Genomic DNA, 20628 nt, shown 5'->3' with positions numbered 1-20628 from the left:
CTGAGACTAGCTAGGACTAGATCAACTAGTAATACAGTGGCAGTAAGGGACTTTGCCAAATCACTAAACTGGCACTGAAAATAATTTGAAGATTTGTCATGGCTAACGTGTCATTTCAATTCTTTTATTTTAAATTTTTTTTCATTTATTTTTATTAATTGGAGGCTAATTACTTTACAATAACCAACAAATCATAGAAGAAATCAAAAAAAGAAATCAAAATATGCATAGAAACGAATGAAAATGAAAATAACATGTCATTAAGATATATGCAGTGAAGAGATATATTATATTGATAGTTTACAGTATCCACTACTCATGTTTTTATTTATTCATCATTCATTCTTTATTTATTAAGCTCATATTATTAGTATGTGACTAGCATTCTACCAGACATACAGTTCCTGCCATACATGGTACTAATAATGAGTTGCAAAGACAATATAGAGTTACATGGATCGACTCACAAAACCAGGGAACTTATTGCTGCAGCCCCTTAGCAAATGTAGAGGGTTGTATGTGTGGGCATTATTGAGTACATCACCATGTTATAGAATGAAATGTTGTCTAACTGCTGCTGCTGCTGCTAAGTCACTAGGTGTTTTTAATTGTATCAGCAATTAATCTGGACTGGAGTTATGACATTCAGAGGCACCTTGACCTTTAAACAGAGTCAGGGCTTGGGATGGAAGCTGGTACTAGTTTGTCTCGTCTAGTAGATTGTAATCTGACAAAGAGGTAAGTTTGTTTAAATAAATTTGTTCTCTTTATAGTAATTATTAAAATTTTAGAAACTGGTTTTACTGAGATATAACTGATATGCAATGTAATTCACATAAAATATACTATTTATTGGGCTTCCCTGGTCACTCAGACAGTAAAGAATCCACCTGCAATGTGGGGAACGTAGGTCCAATCCCTGGGTTGGGAAGATCCCCTGGAGGAGGGTATGGCCACCCACTCCAATATCCTTGCCTGGAGAATCCTCAGGGACAGAGGAGCCAGGTAGGCTACATCCCATGGGGTTGCAGAGTCACACACAGTTGATCGACACAGCACAGCACATACTACTCATTAATTTTCTGTTTATTCACAAAGTTGTGTGACTATCACCAAAATCAATTTTAGAGTATTTTCATCAATCCCAAAGAAATCTTGTGCTGTTTACCAGTTACATCCCTTTCCTTCATCCTCACTAGACCTAGGAAACCACCAATATATTTTACCTCTTTAGATTTGCCTCTTCTAGATATTTCACATAAATGAATCATACAATGTGTAGTCTTATCTAACTGGCTTCCTTCACTCAGCAAAACATTTTTAGGTTAATATTGCATTCAATAGTCCTCTACAATTTATTGACAAATTTTAATTCTCCATTGAAAGAAAACACTACATTTATAAGTTCATCAGCTGGTAGGAATTTGGATGATTTCCACTTTTTGCTTGCTATAAATAATGTTACCATTAGTATTTACATACAAATATTTTTGTGGATATCTATTTTCATTTCTCTTGAGTGTGTACCTAGATGTGGAATTTCCAAGTCACACGGTACCTGTGTTTAAACTTTGGTTGAACTGCTAGACTCTTTTCCAAAATGGCTGTACTATTTCACATGTTAATCAAAAGTATAAAAGGATTCCAATTTGTCCATATTTTTGAAGAACTCCTTATTGTCTTTTAAAATTATAACCATTCTAACAGATGTTAATTCAGGGATGCCCTAATGGTGTTGAGAAATATATTATTAACTTTAATATAGTTGGAAATTCAGAGTCCATGAGAACATCATGAGTAATTCTGCATTCTCCCTTCATTAGTTGGTTATATGTGCTTAGTCACTCAGTCATGTCTGACTCTTTGTGGCCCCACGGACTATAGCCTGCCAGGCTCCTCGGTCCATGGAGATTCTCCAGGCAAGAATACTGAAGTGAGTTGCCACACCCTCCTCCAGGGGATTTTCCCAACCCAGCAATTGAACCCAGGTCTCCTGCATTGGAGGAGGACTCTTCACCATCTGAGCCACCAGGGAATCCTGGTTGTATGGATAAAGCAAATACAATAATTGCCTTTGGAGTAATAACAAACTGTTTTTGTAAATTGCGTATTAGCAGAAATTTAATTCATATAACTTAATTTCATTTGAAAAAAGAAAAATACTAGGCTTGTAATTAGCAATGAGTGATATGTAAGAGCAGAGAAGGCAATGGCACCCCACTCCAGTACTCTTGCCTGGAGAATCCCGTGGACGGAGGAGCCTGGTGGGCTGCAGTCCATGAGGTCGCTGAGTCGAACACGACTGAGCGACTTCACTTTCAGTTTACACTTTCAAGCATTGGAGAAGGCAATGGCACCCCACTCCAGTGTTCTTGCCTGGAGAATCCCAGGGACGGGGGAGCCTGGTGGGCTGTCTTCTATGGGGTCGCACAGAGTCGGACACTACTGAAGCGACTTAGCAGCAGCAGATATGTAAAAGAGGTTCATATTAAAGTAGTAATTATGCCTCAATATCCCCAACATATAAGTCAGTTTTATAATAGCTTGTGTTAAAAGTCATCCTAACTTTCACAAAATATCAGGTATATAATGGCTATTACTTTCCTATTATTGTGTTAATCTCTCAGACATAAGCCAATCATTGAGTGAGAAAGATTTTGAAGAAAAAAAAATCATTGTAGAGCAACCTCTTAAGAGGAAGAATTATATATTGTAATTTGAAAATATTATGCTGACATTTCAATTGACAGCATTTTCCATTTGCATTTCAAGCTCTTAGAATATTGGATATGAAGGAGAAAGCATTTGAGAATATATAGAATTTTGCCTTTGAAAAGTATCCAAATTTTATTAGAATATCAAACTCAGCATGAAGATACTTTTCCATACAAGGTAAATATATTCCCTTCTTCTGTGGCTGCAGTGCTATTCCATGTAAACTCAGTCCTCCAGCCCTTGTTGGCTTTATGGAATTTATTGTATTTTTCCACACTTCAACTTATAGTCAGTTTTAGTCCCCCTTCTCCACCTCCTTCCCATAATTCAACCTGCAGAGATGTGTAAGTAGCCTGTGGAACATTATCCTTCAACATACACAGTGACTGAACACGGTTCTATATTCCTGTTGCTTTGATCTTCTCAAGCTAAAAGAATGAAATGTCATTATTGGGGATCTCTTCAGAAAGATCTTGAATCATGGGTATTCCAACTGCTTTTAGGAGGAATGATTATCTATAGAAGCCAGGAAGGCGAGGAGAACACATAAAATCCCTGCCCACATATGTTTACCTTAAGAAGGTTGCAGGATCTGAACACCCATATGAATTTATGTTCATAGATAATGATAACAAATATAGAGCACATTATAGATTCTAAACTATGTTCCAGTTGTGTCATTTTATATAACAATCATCCTCCCCTTTTAAGGAAAAAAACCACAGTGTAAAACTTACCCCCAAATGCACATACACACACACACACACACACACACACACACACCCCTTCACTCTCATCATTCTAAAAGCAGTTGCTAGAGCATTGATTTTGATTTGCCAAAGGATTGTCTAAAACACTATTCTGCTGTTATTAGTGTATTAGTCATTATATGATACAAAGCAAGAGAATGAGAGTTTGTTCTGAGGAAATATCCTTTGGCATTCCATTCATCCATCACCATCCGTAGGGATAAGAAGACACTTCCTTTTTAACATAAGTCAGATGACAAAGGGAATTTCAGGAAAACAAAGCAAAACGCAAAACCCTGAGAATAAGATTTCATGCCTGGGCTTCAGAAGACAATGGGGGTGTTATAGGTCACAAGGATAAAGTGAGTATTTGTGTGTGTGTGTGGTAGCAAAGCAATAGAGTGTCCCAAGCACTAGATGTAAAAATATGCTGAAATCCTGTTCTTGTATAAGGCATTTTAATCAGGAAAACCATCAAGAGAGGAAATATAACCCCAATAGTAGGGAGAGAAGATGTGAAATTTAATGACTTGCTTTAGATAATCATTATTGAAAAATCTCAGAAAGGATCTCTGAGGAATCTTCGGAACATCCCATTGAAGAACAAGACCACTTTCGACACTGATTCAAAGAACGTCACCACCACCTTGCAGTTGCACTTTACACGTAAACCTATGTCCGCTACTTTAATACCACCTTGTCTGGGTCCTATCCTGCAGCGTAGGCAACAGAGGGCAAGGTAAGTTAAGGAGCAGGAAAGAAAGCCAGTGGACTCTCTTCTTACACTGCAGGCTCCTAGGGCTACAGGCTCAGGCTAGGGGAGGCAAGATACACTCGATAGATAGTTGTTTGAAATCTGGATTTCTACACAGGACTAGAATAAAGTTACTGAATGGGTTGGACTTTGCTTGATACCAAATCATGCATGCATACATGCTCAGTCGTCCAGCTCTTTGCAAACCTATGAATTGTAGCCCATCAAGCTCTTCTGTCCATGAGTGTCTCCAGGCAAGAATACTGGAGTGGATTGTCATGCCTTTCTCCAGGGGATCTTCTGGGCCCAGGGATTGAACCTGCATCTCTAATATTGCACCTGCCTTGTCAGAAGGGTTCTTTGACACTAACGCCACCTGGGAAGCCCTATACTAAACCATAAGTTTTGATTATTGATCATCTAAGTATCAGGAGTGGTATGTTCTGCTGGAGATTTTGCTTAGTAAACTTTTGGTCAAGACAGAATGAAATGAATGCAGTGATTTCTCCTACATACCAAGTAATCTAGAATGCTTTATTTATGTCTTTAGAAATACTACTTTACATCCAAGCATTAGTAAAGAATACGCCTGCAATGCAGGAGACCCCGGTTCAATTCCTTGGTCGGGAAGATCTGCTGGAGAAGGGATAGGCTACCCACTCCAGTATACTTGGACTTCCCTTGTGGCTCAGCTGGTAAAGAATTCACCAGCAATGCAGGAGACCTGGATTCGATCCCTAGGTTGGTAAGATGCCCTGGAGAAGGGAAAAGCTACCCACTCTAGTATTTTGGACTGGAGACTCTATAGTCCATGGGGTCGCAAAGAGTCAGACACAACTGAGCGACTCTCACTTTCACATTCAGACAGATTCACATAAACCCATCTCTCAAAGTAAATATATGTGCTTTGGCATTTATAAACACTAGGAGCAGCAATTTCTTATTTCTGTTCTTCATCAGATTTTTATGGGCTTATCGATGATCTATCCCAAATCCATTGATCTGTGCTAAATACATCAAGTATGTCATATCTCAGTTCAGATATATTGCAATCAGATGATTCCACAAGTCAAACACACTGAGAGATGGATATTTAATAATATATGGGACATTTTTATGAAACCCTGCTTTTGGTCATTTTAACAGGAAATGTTACTGAAGATGTAAGGGATTTGAATTTTTGTTTTACCCAAAATATTTTTAAACTAAAGTTTCATTGTAAATAGTGAAAGGGAAACATATACATAAAAACCTGTCAATGAAAAGGCATTTTATATGTTATCACAACATGAACCCACTTGATAAAGTATTGAATACATTGAAAATATTTAATCTTACTGATATGTTATATCAACTTGTTTTCAAAGAGTCAAGAAGCTCAAATTGCTGATTTTATCTCCAGCGGGTGGCAAGTATTGGCTATTTACAAATTGGTTCCTAGTTATTTAATAGAAAAGAAAAAAAAAAGCAATAAAAAATTAACAGGACAAGGCAGCTAAAAAAAGAAGCAGTACAGTATTTTAGTATCATTATTCCATTCAGAATTGAATTTACATTGCATATTCCTTTTAAGTCTGTTAGTTCCCTAAAAGCAAACATACTCACCCATTTTAGGCTTATCAATCAAAACTATTTATTGAGGACTATCCCAGGCCAGGCACTCTATTCAGGCTATAATTCTTTCACTATTTGAAATGAGGTTTAACTAGAAAGTTTACATGGAGTTAAAAAATGACCAAATATTTAAAATGACTCAAACTGAATAAGCTCTTGTTTAGTTCAGGTCTGTTAAATATCAAGGGTGGAGATGCCAGCCTTACATAAGCTCAGCACTTAAATCGGTCCGCTATCTCCTACAGATAAATAACACAAAGGCAAAGATAACAGTTTGAACGTAATGGTCTCGAGAAGGTGAAGCCTGGATTTTCTGCAAGTAAATCTGTAAAGACACACAGACACACATACGCAGCCCTCTCTCTCTTTCTCTATATGTCCCTCTATCTGTCTCTCCTGTGCATTTGTGCGCACCCACACACACACACACACGCACACACACACACACACACACATGCTCCTTCCTTCTCAGAAAATAATTTCTCCCACTAACAAAATACACATTTGGGGAAAAGAAACCTGATGGTAGATAAGACAGTCAGTTTTAGGGATAGCAAAAAAAAAAACCCTATACTACTTGGCTCTTCTTAAACAAGATACTTGGGTTAGAAACAAAGATCATGCTGGAAAAGGATTTTAATTATCACCAGCCTTCTCAAAGCAAGACACAAAACAACCTCTGTGGGATTCTAGCTCCATCAGCAATCTCCCTTACAATTCACTCATCGCAAGGCCCCAGGATTTAAGTAGCACTCAGACTCTAGCACTTCAAAGACCACGGGAAAACCCACCTCTTCAACAAAAGTCTCCTTTGAACCCATGTGGAGTGTTTCTTTCTTTCTTTTTTCCTGACTTTTCATCCTGGAGGTTAATTCCAGGGTTTGCTGATATAATAATCTTCAACAGTAGACTTTGCAAACCTAAATACTTCCTGGCTGACCTTCTCTCATTTAAAATAGAGAAAGTTATTTTGATTCAAGTTATGACTTAGGTGTGTTGATTTTTATAAAAGCCTATGGTTCAGGAGCTGAAACTGTTAATTTGGTTCCTTCTGTGACTAACAGAGTAACCTGCAGCAATAGAAAATGAAAAAGCAGTGTTTGTTAGTAATTGCTCGGGTTTCAAGGACTTGTGATTCATCTGTGTGACATATATCCTAAGAATCCATGGCGTGGGCCTTTTAAATAGATGGACAAAGTATTTATTATCACTTTTCAAATTCTCTTGTACATGTCTTGGTGTCAGGAATGTAATATTTATCCACTCCCACTTATTTTTCTCTTGGCCCATTTCTTTTGTATATTCCCATAAAATGATATTGGATTTGAAGACTGTCTTTTTTAGTGTGGGAAACCACCAGGCTTCCCTGGTGGCTCAGGCAGTGAAAAAAATCTGCTTGCAAAGTGAGAGACCTGGGTTCGATCCCTAGTTTGGGAAGATCCCTGGGTGAAGGGAATAGCTACGCACTCTGATATGCTTGGGGCTTTACTGGTGGCACAGAAGGTAAAAAACCTTCCTGCAATATGGGAGACCTGGGATCAATCCCTGGGTCAGGAAGATTCTCCTGGGGAAGGGAATGCTACCCAGTCAAGTATTTTAGCCTGGAGGATTCCTTGGACAGAGGAGACTGGCAGACTACAGTCCATGGGGTCACAACAAGTTGGAAATAAAAGAACAACTGGCACTTTTTAAATGTATGTATAACAAAAAGGCTGATGATTCACCACCTGTGGACACTGTACAAATTAATCTTCACCACATGAAATAGATGCTAAGCTTTACTCTGTTATAACTTTGTTTATATAAAATTATATAAATCTGAATAATGATGAATTGGGTCACAGTGCTTTTCAGGTCTACTATATCCTTCTACTCCTCTGTTTATCTGGACTTCCCTCATGGCTTCGCTTCTCTGTATATCCATTCTATTAATTTTTTAGAGTTTGATATTAAAACTCCAACTGAAAATCTTAATTTGTCTACTTAAAAAGTAGTTGCAATATATAGTGGAACTACATATAACGTTGTTCTGTATTTTCCAAGTCTCCTATAAATGTGTTATTGTATTTTAAAAATAAAAATTAAAAGCCTTTTAAAAAGCATTTAGAATTGAAACAAGTCTGTATCATTCTTGCTTTGATATTAGAAATAAAGATTCTAGACTAAGATGAATTTCCTTGCCATCCCCCCACCCCTGCCTATTAATCATAATTTTCTCAAAAATTTCCATTTCCAACCACTAGATGTCATACAGAGACCATGAAGTAGAATATCTTGGCCTTCTTCCCCATTACTCATTACCAGTTTCCTAGGCTTCAAGATTTAAGGTGGTTTGGGAAAATTTAGGCATTGGGCATTAGAGATGCAGGTCAGTGCAATTTTTTTCATGGGATGCATGCACACACTTTAGGTCATAACCATATAGAATGAAAAGTGCTACCTCATTCACTGAAAACCATTTTTTCAGGAATCTGGAAAATTAATGAAAAGGGTCCATGAGAAAGATTCCACAGCCTTCTTCAAGCAGTAGTCTTGTACTTTACCCTGGGAGGGGAAACCTGGAATTCAAACAACTGGAAAGAAAACATCATATACTAGGGGAAAAAAATCAAAGGATTTGGACTCAGGAAGCTTTTGGATTAAATACTAGCTTGGCAACATGCTAATTGAGTAAATCTGGTGCAACACTTAACTTCTGTGAGTATCGGTTTTCTGGTCTGTACAGTGAAAATAATACCTAACAAACAGGAATTGTGACGATCTAATAAACCCTGTACCGCCATCATTTAGAAGAGCCCTTGTCATATTGTTAGTCCTCAATACATCTTACCAATTGCTTAGCTGGAGTGTCTTCTCAAAACTAAAATACGATGAAAACATGTTATAATAGAATGATAGCATTCTAAACCTGTATAGGGAACTTACACTTTAGAAAAGGAGAGGCAAGGATGGTTCACAGATGAAGTGAGTCGTGAGTTCAATCTCAGAGGATGGATAGGAGATCCATAGAAAGAGGAAGGAGATTCCAGGTGATGAGAATGATAAGGCTTTGGTTGAGAAGGAGAAGTGACTTTTTTTTTTTTTTTTTTTTTGGATAAATAGCAAGGAGTTTGCTATGCCTGAAAAGGGAGTAGAAGGTAAAGAATCTGCCTGCAGTGCAGGAGACCCAGGTTCGACTCCTGGGTTGGGAAGATCCCTTGGAAAAGGGATAGGCTACCCACTCCAGTATTCTTGGGCATCCCCAGTGGCTCAGATGGTAAAGAATCTGCCTGAAATACCAGAGACCTTAGTTCCATCCCTGGGTTGGGAAGATCCCCTGGAGGAGGGCATGGCAACCCACTCCAGTATTCATGCCTGGAGAATCCCCATGGACAGAGGAGCCAGGCGGGCCGCAGCCCGTGGGGTCGCAGAGTCGGACATGAATGAGCTCCTACCTAGCACGGCACAGTCAGTGAGTAATGCATGTGTGGGTATGAGAATGGGTTTTCATCGGATAGGAGGAAAAACTACAAAGGTTTATGCAGCCCAAGGTTTTTTGTTTGTTTGCTTCTGGCTGCCCTTTAAGGCTTGAGGTATCTTAGTTCCACAATCAGAGATCCATGCCCCCTGCAGAGAAAGCTCAGATTCTTAACACTGGACCATCAGGGGAGTCCCTACTGTAAGCCATTTTAAGGAATCTAGATTTTTCTTTTCTTTTCTTTTTTTTCCTTTTTATATTCAGCAGTGTGTTTTGGGAGAATTGAAAATTAGATGAGTCACACAATTAGATTCACATTTAACCCTATGTTCAGTGTATAAGTTGTGTTTGAGGGGTCTAACATTAATTGGTTGCAGCAATGGTTTAGGGTCTACAAGGAGGAAGTGTCCATGTGATAGAAATGGAGTGAATTTGGAAGATTCAGATGAATCACAGGTTATGGAAAGTGAAGAGGGGAATTTGACTCAGAGTTCAAGGTTTGGGCTTGGGGAGGAAGTGAGAGAAATATTAACTGAGGTGGTGATACAAGGAGATTCTACCAGTTTAAAGGTGAGGACAGAGGGATGGCTTGCTCCATGATGTAACTGTCAATATGTGCCTGAACTGCAGAAGACAGTTGCAGATCTGATAAGTGAGAGCTGAAGCCACTGGAGAAGATTAGGTTGCTCAAAAAGATGGCTTTAGATGGAAAAAAGCATGTGGTTTTAGGCACAGAAACAGTTTAGAAATAAGCTAGAAGAGAAAGCATCCGCAAAGAAAACTGAGTGTATAAGCAAAAAGAGAATTTCAAGATTAGTTCTTGCTTGTTTAGAATTCAGAAGGCCTGCATTAGTGGGAAGGGAGAGAAAGAAGATAGGATAAAGGGGAAATTCACCAATAAAAACTCCCAAAGAGACGCAAGGAGATGAGATCCAAACCCAGACAGGGCTGATGGGCAAGACAAAGGATCCCTCCTAACATATAATTTCAAATATAAACAATAATAAACCAAAATAAGCATAAGGAAGGCCAGTGAAGTTTGTGGAAAAAAAAATAAAACATCCCACCCACCATCCCACAAAACAAATTTTGAGTCAAGAGAGAATTTATAAAATAGAAATCATGACCTTTCTTACTGAGAATCATACTAGGCATAAAAAGCTCTCTGTAGTACATAAGATATATTTGTATATACTTATGTCTTACATGTACATAATATATCACACTTATAAATATGTTATATACATATATGTAACATATGTATGTAATATGCTATATATAACTATTTTGAAAAATAAAATCATAAAGAATTTCTCCTTTTATATATTCTTTGCACATATCCATAAATTCTACATTCAGTTATGAGGAAATGGCCAGTTTTCCTTGAACACTGTAACTTGTGGTCTACATAAGCTATTTGAAAAAGTTGGATTAACCTTTTTTATAAAGAAAATTAAAAGCAATTTTTATGTTAAAATTATTTGAATCTTGATTTTAAAATAATATTGAGATTATGGATCTAGAAAACTATTAAATGTTAAAAATGATCTTTAACATACTCTTGTCATTTAATAGTGCATTAAAATATGAAGGACTTAAATTAATTTCATTTTTTAATGCATTTAATATAAATAACTTGTAGTTTGTGATATACCATGTAAAGGGTAGGACAAGGAGTTTTTAAGTATAAAAAAGAATACCACCAGGAAAATTACTATGTTAGTAATAAAGGGAGATATTGAGGTATGTCAGTTACTTTTAAGTCTTCAAACTTCCTTGGTTTTCAATATGCTTTCCAAAACATAAATACATTTGATAGGTTTAGTGATTCATTGAAGTTACTGGACTCTTTGATAAAATTGTTTACAATGAGCACATTGACCACATATTTCTTAGCAATCTTTGCTTCTTCTAAAGTATGTGTTTACACCTTAAATTCCTGTCAATAAGGATTTTGGGGACCACTTCTTAAAATGTAAGAGGAAAGGAAGGCAGAGAGAACTGATTTTATTCCTACTCGGAGCATGATTGCAAATATGCACACCCCAACTACGTAATCTTGTACACAAGGATCTCGTTGTTTATTTTCATAGTTGCTGCTTTATTTAAAATTTTGTCTCTAAAGTTTATATTTGGCAAGACCATTAATGAAAATAAGCTGGTTTATATTTTTCTTATTCCAAGGTGTGCATGTGTATGTGTATGTTTTAATTTCTTGTGGTTTATCCAGATGAGGGTATCAGTCTTAGAGACATGGAAACTCATGTAGAGTGTTTATATACAGTGGGGTCGAGAGGATCAAGCAAGTCCAAATTCTATTTAGATCAATTTCACCTTGGTAATGTTTAAAACTATGACTCTTCTCAGTTTTTCTATTCCCTGTTTTCTCCTGCACTTTTACTCAGAAAAGCATTAAGTTCAACTCAGGTGTATTTATTAATAAAATGCTTCAATTTCAAGTTTTGAAAAGTCACTGGAAGCAGAGCCCATGTCCTTATAAATTTCCACAATAAAACATTCACTTTCATGAGTTATGTGTATCTAGATGGTAGTGTTATTGTTAGGAGGGAAAAAAAAGAGAACATTTGGTAACTGTGGCAACAGAGATGTTTCGAAAGAAATATGAACCCTTTTTCCTTGAAGAAATTAGATATTTTCCTTGACTGGTATGTAGGGATCCAAGTCTAGAGAACGAATAGCATTGTTTTTAGGTTCACTACTTTAGTCTTTTTTCTTTTCCTTTGGAAGTTGTTCCCCAGTCACATCTGACAAAATAAAGGATTTAATTTGAGGCTGCAGAAACAAAATAGCTGTTGAAATTTGCCAATATCTAGCCCACATGAGGGTAAGCAATCTGAGTAGATTCCCATTTACCTAAAATTTAAGTAATGGTACTGCTCAAAAAATGATTTTATATTATTTTTTTTCTCTAAAAGATACACAAAGAAAAAGCATTCTTATTAGCGAGATTCATTGCAAAAGTAACCTCTAGTGTAAGTCATTACCTAATGATTCAACCCAAGTCCCAAGTCAATAGTTTTGAACAATTTAATGTTTTCACTACAAAGATCCAGAGATATTAAATGACTGTGAATTTCCTGAATCACACACTTTTTTTTAATACATATTTTTAGGGCTGAATGTGCATTATTCATATCTAAAGTCTTTTAAAATGATGATAATGTGTATGGTATGTTTCCAGCTATCACTGTATAGGAGACCTAATTGTAAGCTCCAGGAGGAGGCGAACACACTAATGTCTAGGAGTGCAGGGTAATGCTAGGATAAAAGGAGAACTTAAATAGGACAAGAGAATAAAACTTAACTGAATAAAAATGAGTCAGAGATAGGACAAAAACATTCCATCAGTGTACCACAAGGTATCAAATTTTACTGTGCCTGTGAATAAGACCCAGAGTTAGTAAATGCATCCATGTACAGTCTGACAACAGTTAATTTAAAAGTAAAATGTAGAAATGGGTTGTTATACCAGTAGTTTTATGGAATTTCAATGACATTTTTAAAGATTTGATTTTTAAACATTTCAGAAAATCAGTAAACATTGAATCCATCAGAATATTCAATTGACACAAAGCATGCATTTTCTACTCATTCTAGATCAACTAAATTTTATATTATTTGTATATAGATATAAATCCTAGAACACACTCACGAACATTTATGAAGATAAACCCCTCTCTAAGCATAGCTTCTGTCTTCAGGGAAGTAAGTATAAGTGTTTACCTTCATGTGTCTTCCAAATATAGTTTGCTTTTCCTTCCTCTGATTTCTACCCATCCCCCCTTTTGCTGACTGATTTCCTTTCAGAAGGACTGGTTGTATCTTCTTGCAATCCTAAGAACCCTCAAGTTTTCTCCAACACCACAGTTCAAAAGCATCAGTTCTTCTGTGCTCTGCTTTCTTTATAGTCCAACTCTCCCATCCACACATGACTACCGGAAAAACCATAGCTTTGACTAGATGGACCTTTGTAGGCAAAGTAATGTCTCTGTTTTTTAATATGCTGTCTAGGTTGGTCATAGCTTTTCTTCCAAGGAGCAAGCGCCTTTCAAATGGGTATACCTTTCCTTTTCTCCTTTGCCTTTAGCTTCTCTTCTTTTCTCAGCTATTTGTAAGGCCTCTTTGACAGCCATTTTGACTTTTTGCATTTGTTTTTCTTGGAGATGGTCTTGATCACTATCACCTGTACAGTGTTACAAACCTCTGTCTCCATAGTTCTTCAGGCACTCTATTTATCAAATCTTCTTCTATATAAGCTGCTCAAATTATCAAGTTTTTTTTTCTTTTTGTTTATCAATTCTTCTTTCAATTTATCTCATTTTGCATCTACCTGGAAACTGTAAAGAGAAATAAGACCATACCCTCAACACTTTCTTAGTATGCTCAGCTAAATGTTTAATTTCATTACTTTCTGCTTAATTTAGGATGCAATTCATTCATACTTTCTGCCCCTATAAAAAAAGGATCTCCTTTCTTCCAGCTTCTAAGGAAATGTTCCTCTCTTCTTCCTCAACCTTCATTAGTGCTCTTAGGCCTCGTATTCCTACCAACAATTTATGGTGTTGTAAATATTCCCTTTATTTCATGTAAATAAACCTTTCATGATAGGTTTTCTCTATCATGTTTCTTACTTTCCTATAAGCTCTCACTAGCAGAGTCATTAATACTCATATTCATACCAACAATGTTCAAGGTAAACTCGATTTTTCTATCATGCCCCTTACCTTCTACATTTACTCATTGGCTCAATTCCAAAGTCACTTCCCTGTTTTAAGTATTTATTCCATCAGGACTTCCCTGGCAATCCAGTAGGTAAGATTCTCTGCTTCCAGTGCCAGGGGTATGAGTTTGATCTCTGGTTGAGGGACTAAGATTCCACATGCTACCTGGCGCAGCCAAGAAATGGGGGGAAAAGTATATATTCTATCTATCTGCTTTCCAGGTACCGAAAATCTGTGTTATTTTCCTGTTTCTGTTGAACAAGTTATCACAAGCTTAGTAGTTAGTGATAATTTATTATCTTGTTGTAAGATAATATTAAATGCATCATCTTACTTCTCTGAAAAACAGAAGCCAAAACTTGTAAATATGGGACTAAAATCAAGGTTATCTCAAAGCTACATCCCTTTTGAAGGTTCTAGGTGAGAATCTATTTTTTTCCTTCTCCAGTTTCTAGAGCCTTTTCTCATTCTTTGACTCATAGTTGTATCATTATGACCTTAGTCTCTTTAGTTCCATATTCTTTTCCAATTCTTCCACCTCTTTTTTTTTTTTTCTTACACAGTCCTTTGTGATTACATTGGATCCACTTGGATAACAATTACTTTATCTCAAAATTATTGTTTTAATTATATGTGCAAAGTCCCTGATTGTATATATGATAGCATATTCACTGATTTGGGGAATTATAATATGAATATCTTTAGAGGGTCATTATTCTGCCTGGCACACTGATTTATATCATTTTCCTTCTCTGTTGAAAAACTTTTTTGAAAACTTTTTTAGGGGGAGCTCTGCCAGCTATGACTTTCTTCAGTTCTTATTTTTTTATTTTTCTGAAAGAATACCTATTTCCTCTTTACTCGTGAAGGATAATTTCACTTGACATAAAAATATAGTTCAGTGAGTTATTTTTTTCTTTGCATACTTTGAAAGTTTTTCATCTGCTCTCTCCTTATCTACATGGTTTCTGATAAGAAGTCAACTGTAATTCATGTTCTTCTCCCTCTATAGGCAGAGTTTTATTTTTCTCTCCTCTTTAAAGATTTTGTCTTTGCTTTTTGTTTCTTGAATATGGTATTTCCACATGTACATTTGATCTGCTTTGCATTCTCTATGCTTCTTGGATCTGTGGTTTGATGTTTGTCATTAACTTTGGAAAATTCTTGGCCATTGCTACTTCAAATATTTCTACTACTCCATTCTTTATTTTTTCTCTGGTATTTTGCTTGTGTGTATGCTACCCTTTTCAAAATTCCTCATAGTTCTTGAATGTTCTGTTTTTATAAGCTTCTTTTTTTTCCTATCTGAATCTTAGTTTATGAAATTTCTGTTGACATATCTTCAAACTTATTGACTGGTTCTTCCATGTCCAGTCTATTCTTGAGTTAATCAAAACAATTATTTGTGTTATAGAGTTTATAATTTCTTTCATTTTCCTTTGATTCTGTCTTAAAGCTTTCATCATTCTGCTTAAGTTACCCATCTTTTCTGCATAATCTACATTTCTCATCACCTCTTAAAGTATTAATCATAGCAATCTAAGATTTCTTGTATAATCATCAAATAAGTGTATTCTCTGAGTCTGAGACTGATGCTTGCTTTGTCTCTTGAAATTGGGATTTTTCCTATATTTAGGATTTCTTGTAATTTTGTTTTTATAGCTAGGATGATATATTGGATATAGGACCTGAGTTAAAATAAGTAATTAAGGTGAAGTTTTATAGTAGAATGATTAGGGTTTAGTCCTTGCTTAAGACTTAACTCTACTTATAGATGCCAAAGACCTCAAATTTGCCTAGTGACTATTTTGTCTCACCTGTATCTTAGGATTTCACTAAGAAATCCTCCTTTGATAGAGCCTATGTCTTTTAGCTCTTTCAGTTATAATTCTCTGTTATTATGCTATTTTCATATATATAAGTTATGGGAGAGGGGAAACTTTCTATTATCTTTTGATACATCTTGGTTTTTTAGTGGGCTGAGACAATGTCCCTAAGCTATAATCTTCATTAGTGTTTCTTAGTTGTATTCCCTCTTAGGGGAGACAGGATGGGTAAAACAGACTGGAAATGGAAAAAAAAAAAAGTCATTTCCCCAGATGGTATAAGTCTATGGGTAAAGTGTTTTCCTTGCTCTATGACTAGAGCCACCTAGGGCTCTTTCTTGACTCTTCAGCGTGAGAACAAAGTGAAGCTTGTGTCAGTCTTTCTAAGATTCCCCAGGAATTTCTCATTCATCCCATACCCAAAGTTCAGCAATTCGTCAGAAGTATCATTTAGACTCTCATACCAGTTTATGGCTCCACTGACTTCTGTTCCAAGTAAGTAGATCTCTGCTATTGATTCTCTGCATTTACCTCTCTTTAGATGTCAGGGATTTGTCCACTGATGAGTCCAAAAAAAGTAATTTATTTTCAGCTTGTCCAACTTTTTGTTGTTATAATGGGGGAAGTGAAGAGAAATTAAATGTTTCAGAATATAGACCAAATCAGCATTGATATATTTAAACAGTTAGAGCATGGGCTGTAATGGACTTAGTAATTTGAAAATGTATTATTTTTATGTATAATTTAATAATTATAATTATAATTTAATGTATAAATTTTTATTATTTATACTTTTCTCTAGGGCAAAGTAAATAATTCTTTGGCAGAATTTTGGTCTAACTTCATTTGTCAAGCAGTTCTACAGTGGGAGGATGTTTTCTTTAAATGTGTTTTTTTATATTTGATGTATATTTTGATAAATATTCCTGAAGGAGATGGAGAGAGAGACAGATCCTAATTAGTAGAAAGAACATCTCTCTCAGAAATGTTAGTAATTAAAATAATGTGTAGGTGAGTTGTTATAGTATTGATCACTAGGTATTCAGGAATGTTTTCTTCACCTTGACCATAGTCCAAATTCTCAACTGAAGAGACTACTACATCCAGCTAGGTTTTCCTCTTATTCTACAGGCTTTTCAGGCTACAGGAGTGTGGCTAAAATAGCCACTGTTATTCCTTAAATGACTTATTAAGGAGATGTCTAACATGGCCCAGATAAGTTGGAAAAATTATGAGCAAAAATGTGTCTACCTTATTCAGAGCAACTAAAATGCCTTAAAAAAGACCACATTAAATATGGACTAAACATGGAAAGTATGCAAAACTACCAGAGCAAAAATAAAGACAGGCTTAAAGACAGAAAGACAGAAGAATTCATTCTAGAAGAAAATGCAAGTGAAAAAGAGAAGAAAGTTTCCCACAGATGTTTCATGCCATAGAAAAACTTAAAGATAATATGATTTTAATGAGAACAGACATAAAATGTGAGATAATTAAAAGTGTGAATGAGCTGAACAGAGAGATTGTAAATTAAGTGTATAGAAGACCAAAATTATACCATTACAGAGCTATTTAAATAGAAACTCCAGGAAACAGATCAGACAGTGGGGAAAATAAGATTAGCAACAGAAGAAAGCCATGAAATAGTCCTGATAAAATGAAGGACAAAAAGATAAAATAATTAAAAAGAAGTTAATATTCATGGTGTGTAAGAAATGTTGATCCAAGATAGAGACAAATGGTGAGACCAGAGTGAAAGCCCATCAAATTCAAATTTAAAATTATATATAATAGTAGAAAACATTTCTGAAATTAAAAATAATACTTGCAGATCAAAACCACAATCTTTCAAAAAAAATTATTAGAACAATTTCATGACATTTGGGTAAAGTGATTGAGTTTCAAGGATAAAGAAAGAATTCATTAGGTATCCAAGAACTTACAAAGGGAATAGATCTGGTTGGGCACAAATACATCCATGGAAAAATGAAGTGCCAGAAGATAATACAACAATATTTACAATATTCTAAGGGAAAAGTATGTCTTGAGAATCTTATAACCTAACAAGTCTGGTCTCTCAGTCGTGTCTGAGTCTTTGCGACCCCATAGACTGCAGCATGCCAGGCTTTCCTGTCCATCACCAACTCCCAAAGCTTACTAAAACTCATGTCCATTGAGTCAGTGACGCCATCCAACCATCTCATCCTCTGTCATCCCCTTCTCCTCCTGCTCCCAATCCCTCCCAGCATCAGGGACTTTTCCAATGAGTCAGCTCTTCCCATCAGGTGGCCAAAGTACTGGAGTTTCAGCTTCAGCATCAGTCCTTCCAATGAACACCCAGGACTGATCTCCTTTAGGATGGACTGGTTGGATCTCCTTGCAGTCCAAGTGACTCCCAAGAGTCTTCTTCAACAACACAGTTCAAAAGCATCAATTCTTCAGCATTTAGCTCTCTTTATAGTCCAACTCTCACATCCATACATGACTACTGGAAAAACCATAGCTTTGACTAGATGGACATTTGTTGGCAAAGTAATGTCTCTGCTTTTTAATATGCTGTCTACGTTGGTCATAGCTTTTCCTCCAAGGAGCGTGTCTTTTAATTTCATGGCTGCACTCACCATCTGCACTGATTTGGAGCCCCCCAAAAATAAAGACTGTGGCTTGCAGGACTTCTCTGTCCATGGGATTCTCCAGGCAGGAATACAGGAGTAGGTTGCCCTTCCCTCCTCCAGGGGATGTTCCCAACCCAGGAATCAAACCCTCATCTTTATAAAATGATAATACTGGAATAATTAATTATGCAAAAAACTCAGAGAATATATTATCCCTTAGCCTTCTTAGAATGAAATTATGTTGGAGACAAATGAAGAAAACATTGTAAAAAACTGAATAATGAATGAGAAGGAAATCCAAAAAAAGAGGGGATATATATGTATGTATATAACTGATTCACTTTTCTGTATGGTAGAAATCAACACAACATTGTAAAGAAACTATACTCCAATAAAAAAATAAGATAGGAGAAAAACCTGAAAAAAAAAAAAAAGAACTGAATGGTGAACATTGAATCCATGTATACAAAATATGGAGTGAATAGTGTGAGGAATATTTTTTAAATAGCAATTTAATAATCAGCAAAAGGTAATATATTAAAAAAGAATAATAGTTGCTAACTTTTAGATTAACATTCTATAATACAGTTGGTAAATTTTCTTAATGCATAGTGTGGAATATGATAAAACTTTAAAATAATTCAATTTTTGTTTAAAATATAGGGATTTATTATGTGAAGAAAGGCAATTTCATGATATGAGCATCACTTAATTTTATGAAATGTAGCACGCTAATGAAATTTATTAGACCATCTTAGTGTTTAGGAAAAACATCTCCTTGCATATGCCAACCCTGTATAAAGACTGTAAGTTTCTTAGATGGTTTAGAAAAAGCCAGAGGCAAAGTTCTTAAAAATACTTGAAGCTGTTTGGCGAGCATCCTGCCCACAGGGCTAGGCATTGATTTAGTGGTTATTTATTTAGAGTCAAAGATGCAAGGTGCTAGGCTAAGCATTTTGACATTCTGTCCTTAAGTCCTGAAGTTCACTTTGGACTATAGGACTTCTTACATAAACAGTTTCAAACCACGGCATTTTGTTCAGTTTCTTAAAGTTAGCCCAGGTATCAGGTACAGTGAAATGCCTGCAGTGTCTGAAATGACTCTTTTGGTGTAGTGGTTTGGGCAAACATTGTACAAAAGTGGAACTTGAGTTGCACTTGGATGAATTGTTGGTTTTGGAGAGGCAGAAATGAGGGTGGAGTATTAGAAATTTGGAAGACAGTATAGTAACAGCACAATGGCAGAAAAATAGCTAGGTTCATGAAAGGACTAGAGTAGAACAGTGGAAAAGTAGGTGGAATTGGGTCCAATTGTCAAGAGCCTTGAGAGATTGTGAAATAATTTGGACTTTCTAGAACTGGCAGTATGGTCTTTGCATAGTTTAAGTGTGTATAAAGGATCAAAAGAAGATAATGATTTTGTTAAGATTAATCTACTGGCAGTGGAAGCAGCTATTAAATAACTTTATTAGTTAATTCACAATCTGGTTGTAACTGTTTCTATGAAGCAAGGATTGTCTTCCACCATTCACTGGGTTTTCCGTGAAAGAAACAGACTTGATTTTTCTTTCTTTCATTATTCTGAGGGGGTACATAAATGTTTAAATTTTATTGTCAAATTATTGAGTACTTATTTATTTATTTTTTGGCCACGTGGTTGGTGGGGATCCCAGCTCCCTAAACCTGGGCCACAGCAGTGAAAGGACCAAATTCTAACCACTAGACCACCAGGGAACTTGCCCTATTGTTTTTATAACTTAAAAGTTCTTTTCCATCTATGGATTAGTTGAGTATTCACTTACAGTTTTTCTGTTTCTGATTATTTCTAATTATGCTTAGTTCTCTAATCTATTCGAAATATGCTTTGTTAAAAGTTTTCAGATGAGGACATATTCTTATACCTACTATAACATACTTAGTGAATACTTCTACTTTTTCCTATATATGTATGATCTATCTTTATTATTTATTACAAATATTTACATGGAAAGCTGTATTTTAGGGACATACCTTTCTTTCCATCTATCTTCTTGCCCTCTCTAGGTTGTGTATTCTATTTCCCCACCATGTACTAAAGGATAATTGCAGCTTTATTGTCTGTATGCTTACATACATTTATATACTCTTAGTGGGATTCATGGACCAGTAGCATCAGC

Source organism: Muntiacus reevesi, chromosome 21 (genome assembly GCF_963930625.1).
Source record: "Muntiacus reevesi chromosome 21, mMunRee1.1, whole genome shotgun sequence".
NCBI classification, from domain to species: domain Eukaryota; kingdom Metazoa; phylum Chordata; class Mammalia; order Artiodactyla; family Cervidae; genus Muntiacus; species Muntiacus reevesi.
This window is presented reverse-complemented; position numbering follows the sequence as displayed.